Raw genomic sequence first — 6,775 nt, 5'->3', positions numbered from 1 at the left:
CAATAGCATTACAGCTGCGATCCTGTACGGCTCCGACATGAGACTCTTTCCTGCATTTTTCAAAATTTTGCAGAACGTGACCTTTTGACTTAAATTTCTGAAACTGGCTCCGCCTGGCAAAATGAAAGAGAATTTTGAACAGTTGCTCCCATTATTTTGGATGTTCAGTGCTAGGCAGGCTCTTGCACACATCAGGAATCTGCTTCATGGCCTTGTAAAACTAGAATTAAGTAATGAGAAAGATTAATGAGCTGTCTAAGATGTGTGCTTTATTACTCTCAGTATTCCTTCACCCTTAGGCTAATTTGTGCAAAAATATAATATATAAGAAAGCTTTGGAGTATTTATTATTGGTGTTATTTTTCGGGTTTTAAAATATACCCTTTTATTTACAGAGGACTGCCGTGCATCTCACTTTTTATTTTGTTGATACACACACACATTTTGGGTTGCTGCTATTGTTTAATTCAGGGAATAAGTTCTCATAATGGTCTTCTGGAGCTACTGCTGCTGTTGCAATTTATGGATTGTCTGTTAGGAGAGTAAATTCATAATTTTTCTTCTGCTGTGCTGTTTTTTTTTTTTTCTATGCTTCTGTACCACATCTAGGACTCTGGGTTGCAAAATTCAAGCTGTAATATTTAAATTTACTTTTTCCTGCAAGTGAAATTACACCTTAAAAAGATTGTATTTTATGTGCTCTGTAGCATTTAAAAGTAAGCTTGGCAAGTGTACTTGAAGAGGGCTGCTGCTATGGTTGGTTTTATTTTTTTAGGCTTGAGGAGAACAATCAAGTTAATAGTAAATTAGTTTGCTGGTGTCTAAGGATTGAACAGCTGAGTTACTGTACCCTATTATTGTGACCAGGATTTTAGAGGTTGTCTTAATTTTCAGAAACCACTGTCTGTTTAACCTCAGCTGAAAAGCTTGGGATTGAATATGAAGCTGGCAATTGCCTTTGCTATGGGAAGAAAGAGACTTCTGCTTGAATGAAGGCATGAAATCAGAGTGACCCTGTGCTCTTGGTCCCGAGAAACAGAGATAGGAATGAATCCTGTGGAGGAAATGAGAATTTGGGGACTGCAAGTCACTCATTGCTCTGGCTGCTGAGGGATGTGTGGGTGCCACCCTGCCTTGGGCTGTGGGTGCCCACCCAGCTGTGGAAGCTGGCTTTTCCTGGGGCTGGGCAACTCCCCATTCATCCCTTGGGAATGTGGTTTGCATCCCTTGTTTTTATTGTCATCTGCCAGTCCAAGCCATGATGTGTGGTCTCAGTCCCGTTTGTTACCACGAGCACTGTGTAATGTTGTATTTTGGGCTGGAAAATATGATGTAATGTACAAAATATGGAGTAGACACTCCAGCTTACTGAAATACATATATATATTTTATATATATACACGGGAGTGGGCACTGAAAATATTCTGAGGAAAGTGTGAATTCCTGCCTGTTTTGAGATGTATTCTGGAATTATTTTAGGTCAAGTAACCAAAATCCATAATCTTATGGAAAGTCCTGAGGTTAAGTGATATGAAAGGTTAGTGGGAAGCTTCTGGTCACATATATTCTTGACAGGTTAATGCACAGATGTGACCTGGATCCTTGGCTTTGCTTACCAAGGAATAAGTTTCTGTTGCCCAGCCAGAAGGGCTGGTGGGGAAGGGAAAATAATTTGCTGTGTTTGAGAATTTTGCTTAAAGTTTAAAGGGCTTTTTAGCTTTATTTCCTTCTGCAGTAACTCTTAATTTGAAATAAATCCAAAGGCTTTTTATTTTGCTGACTAGTAAGGGATTTCTAAGCTGAAGAGAAAAGAAAGGCTGGAAGATCTAAAAGCATGAAATGCATCATTGGCTGATTTGTGACCTGTGGGTTGAAAGACTGATATATACTGAATATTTAGAGAAATAGGGCTGCCTGTTAGCTAAACAGCTGAGGGTTTTTTCCCCATTTGGTTTTAGATGTTAGAATACTTGCAAATGGCATTTTTATTGACATGCAAGTTCTGTTGAGGTAAAAAATGAATCAAAACAATACATTTATTTTGCTTTGAACTTGTAGTATGTTTAGGGTAGCCCTGGGTGAACAGATGCATTGTTGACTATTCTGGTGTCATGTTTTTCTGGAGGCTGTGGCACTTCGTCACTGTGAAGGTGAGATTTCTTAGGAAAGGGTGGTTCCAGGCAGTTTGGCTGGTGCTGGGAATGTGGGGAGATGCCCTGGGACTAGGCTATCCGTGGCATTTCAGAATTTGTGTGATGGCAGACATAAGTTCATTAGAGTGTGGAGAATCTGGTCTGGGAATTAAACTCTATGTCCTGAATATTTTGAATGGTATTGGCAAGAGGCTGGGTATTAATTTTCTGTATTTTAAGTATCTCTGTAGCTAAGCAGATGATCTAACAGTATGATCCTGAATTTAGTTTCTAAAAAGTCAGTAAATTATAGAAAGTATCTGCAGCATATTCCATAGGTTCATCTGACCTTCAGTACAGATATGGGTTTAGTGTTGCTGTTTAAAATTCTTTACTGATGAGTTTGGGAAGCAAGTTCAGATGTAATCATTTCTAGAAAGAGAAATTGAGAAGTGCTGTTTTTAATAACCATTTACAGTGATACAGTGAAAAGAAGGAAATTATTTTTCCTGACAGATTCTGATAGGAGAAAGAAAGGCTTAGCATGGGGTGGTTTTTTTTTTTTTTTTTTAATCACCATGAAAAATTCCTTCCTGTTAATCTGATGGATGGATTACAGTTTGTCCTTGCACGGCCAGGTTGTACTTTCCATCAGAACTGGAGATTCCAACCCTCATTATATCATTTCTGTAATGCAAATGGTTATGTATAGAAGGAGATTTAATTAATCCCCTGCTGGTTGGTAGTATACCCTGAAGCAAACATAGTCAGCAAAGGAAAAAAATTAAAACATGAGTGCATGGTACCAGGTCACTGACTGTCAGTGGAATTTCATCATCTGTGAAATATTAACTTATTAACTGAAATGTATTTACTCTTATAGCTGTAAAAATATTTGTCTATTGTCCCAACTGGTATGATAGTGAGCTACCTTGCAAGGGAGCCAAGGTCAAAGGCAATCTCAGGAATCATGCTGTCTGCTCTGGCAAAAATATGGAACATCCTGTGTGGCAATGGTTCTCATTTTAATTTGCAAGGACTCCATTTAAGCTGCCATCAGTGCGGGCTCCAGCATCCAACTTTGCCTGTGGGTCTGTGCCATATGTGCAGATACATATTCAAGGACAAATTACAAGACTGAGAGAAAGTGACACATTTGAGTGATGGGTTCCTGTTTTTTCACACTTTTGTAACATAACGTATCTGCTGAAACGATGTGGGTTGTATTGTAGGTCAATGAACAAATAGACTTCCAGACTTTATTTCCTCTCCATATTGTGTGCACACACCTATGCAAAAAGCTAGCACTCTTCCTGCTGCCTGAAACATTCCTGTTTTCAGATGCAGTTTCTGTATATAAAAGATCACAATGGAATAAATTTTTTGGTGTCTATGTACTAAACAATATATTTTGCAAACAGAAAAATGATCTTTAAAATGGCTGGTATTTTTTCTCTTTTAGCCTTCTTGGTGCCTGTAAAATGAAGATCTAGTCTTACTGTGAAACCTCTTCTGTAGCATGATATGGTGTCCTACTAATTTTATAGCCTCATGATTGAGGTGATGAACTTAAGACAAAATGAAATATAAGGAACTCTTTTGAAGGCAGATATTTGAATCAGCTTTTTATAAATTTCTTGATGCTGAATTTCTTTCCCAAGGTTCCTTTTTAACTACTTGTCTGAAAATCTGCTGCTTCTTTTGTCATGTAGAGATCAAGTTGCATGTTTAATAATTATGCCTTGAAATGTGGAACTGATACAAAAAATTAACTTTCAGAACAGTCTGTTCTTGTCATTTGAGTACTGCAAGATTTAATACACTCCTTATTTTTTAGGATCTGTGAAAGTAGTTCTTTATTTCCACTTCTGAAAGTTCTTCGTGAATAATGCGCACCAATATTTTAAAATGTTCTTAACGCTATTTAGCACTTCATATAAATCAAATGTAAATGTAAGCCTCTGTTTTGAGGGTTATATTATTGACCTAGAGAGCAGGAGGCATGGAGGCTGGCTGGAGTAATAATGGTAATATAAATATAGCTACTGGCAGCACAAGTGCTCAGGGAGGCAGATGTGCTGTTGGAAGGGGCAGTTTGGAATCTTGCAGGTTCGTGCGTTGTTCTCATCAGAAGGGTGGTCTTAAATGAAAAACGTCCTTCAGGATAAACTAGCATATTGAAAGCATTACAGCTGCACCCTGTAAATAGTGTTTCAGACCACACTGTCACAGCTCAGCACTCTTTTATTAGTTATCTCACCTCTTAAAATGTGATGTATTTTTTCAGGATGCATGGACATGTAATGCCAACCTCCTTTGTGGTGTGAGTGGAAACCAGTTAAATCACACCACCTACCTCATAATTTACACACTAAACCATTTAATCTCTACTATAAATGATACTATATATGATTCTGAGTAGACTTTAACCTTTATAGGGTGCTTGTGAAATGCTGTTAGACTTTTCTCTTACATTTTTCATAATTACTGAATCACTGTTTTTGCAGTGCTATTTCAGATGTTTGAAACCACCCTGTCATTTTAAGATACAAACTCTCAGTTGGTTCCATTGCACACACTGAAGTGTTGAGCTGGCTTAAGACCCAGATGAGTCTTGACCCTGTGAGTGTATCCCCATCTCTGGGAGGCATTTTCATTGTCCACTTGATCCCCTGGAGACCCGCAGTGTTCTCCTGGCAGTGGACATCCTCAAATAAGAATAGCTCAGCAGATGTCTGTGGTCTGCTCCCTCCTTCCTTCCATCTCCAGGCGTTTTCTATCTGGGATGTAACTTCACACACAAACTCCCTGGTGATTTGGGAAAAGCAAATCTCATAATTACACTGCTTGTGGTTGTGTAACATCCAGCTCTGGTGCATTTGCCTTGGCCCCACCATTCATGGTCTGTTTTGGGGGATTACAGGGGCTGTTACCAGCTTTGGAGAGGCAGAAAAGGGCAAAGAGCTGGGAGGGTGCGTTGTCATTTCCCAGAGGACAGGGAAAGTGCTGCAGAGGCCAGGATGTGGTGGGCTGTGTAGCTGTTAGGGTTTGTCAAGGGGATTTTAAGACATGAGGCATGGTGGAACACCAGGTATAAAAATTGATTGTTTTGATTGTGCTCTTTGTTGTCAAGACCACAGTGGTATTAAATGTGAACTACTGCCTATTGATTCCAAGCTGTACTGTGTTTGTCAAGGTGGAGGTGCAGCATGAAGACGGTTCCTACATGTATAGGATAATATTTCAATTGCATTGAGATGTCATCTGCTAGGACTTTCTTCCTTCCTTATTTGGAAACTTGGTTTCCAAGGGATGCTTTCAGGAACAAAGCCCAGGCAATCCTCCTTCTAACCTTGCATGCATTTAATCCCAAATTACCTACATTATAGGAAGTATTAAAGGTCATATTGAGTAAAACAAGCATTCTGTAAAGGAAAGGATTTGTCCATTCCTGTTCCTGGACCATGTTTTTTGTGATGTATGTCTGGTAATTATAAGTCACAATTACCAGAGCTGTGCTGCTGCAAGGGAGTGTTCTTTCTTTAAATGACTTTTCAGCTCTGATGACTAGAGCAAAGCTTGTAAAAATGAACCCTAAAAGTTCAAAACCAAGAAGGTAGTTAGATAGATTTAAAGGTCACTGTCGTGCTTTTTCATCCAGTACCATGAAATTCCAGAGCTTTATACATTCATTCTAAAAATTTCTGGGCCTGACTGTGTTGGAATAAACAGAAATACATCATTTCAATAGAAAAACTGCCTTCTGCCAAGAGGTGCCATATTCTTTAAAAAGCATAAATTAAATATAGCTGCTCATATGATGAAAGAGATGTATGTGCATGTCTAAGTAACATACTATCTACACAAGCAGAATAATATACAATACCTGTATCTTACCTGGTTTTTTATTCATTTGCAGTGGCAAAAAGCTGTCCTTGTTACATAGGCTTCACAGTTGGAAACTAATTATTTCTAACAAATGAGAGTGGAAGAAGTACCTTTTTTAGAATATAAACCGCACAACCTGTTATAGATGCTAATGATTTATTATCTTACGCACTTGAAGTGTTTTGATTAGATCTTGACAAGTTTGTCTGACGACAGGAATTTATTTCTCGATGCTGTAAGCTGTCAGCCTTGCAATAATTCACACATGGAATTTTCTCAGCACTGTTAAACGGTAATGAAATTTCAAATTATGGAAAACTCATACTTGAAAAGAATAACAGCATGTAAAAGTTAGTTATTTATTTATTAGTTTTTACTGGCTGTAACTTTGTGGTATCTTTGAACAAATTTAAGCCAAATCCCGTGTGTTACTGATCAGACCAGTCACGGCCTGTCGATAACACTGTTAGTCATGTCAGTCAGCAGAAACACTGTAGCTAAAGATGGAAAAGATATTACCTTACCAGATTTCATGGATTTAATATTTTTTCCTATTGATTTTTTTTTTCCAATATTCAGTGAGAACACAGATTTTTTTTTTTTTCGTAGAGGGGATGAGAACCACTCCCCGTAGATCAAGTCCCCTGACAGCCACTTGCTATTGGCGATGCTGGTGCTCGCTGAGCCGGGGATGAGCGCAGCCCGTCCGAGGTCCCGCCCGCGCCGATGTTTTAAGGATAAAACCCCAGAACCGG

The 6,775-nt window shown here is 38.7% G+C and overlaps 1 protein-coding gene across 1 annotated transcript in view; it reads left to right on the top strand.

Moving 5' to 3' along the window:
- MAST2 (microtubule associated serine/threonine kinase 2) overlaps positions 1-6,775 on the top strand; it is a 168,293-nt gene that overhangs the window by 52,910 nt on the left and 108,608 nt on the right. The window lies entirely within an intron of this gene.

The sequence above is a fragment of the Corvus brachyrhynchos genome, unplaced genomic scaffold (genome assembly GCF_000691975.1).
Source record: "Corvus brachyrhynchos isolate BGI_N302 unplaced genomic scaffold, ASM69197v1 scaffold48, whole genome shotgun sequence".
NCBI classification, from domain to species: Eukaryota; Metazoa; Chordata; class Aves; order Passeriformes; family Corvidae; genus Corvus; species Corvus brachyrhynchos.
Note: the sequence above shows the minus strand (reverse complement) of the source record. Positions and strands in the feature narration are given on the sequence as shown.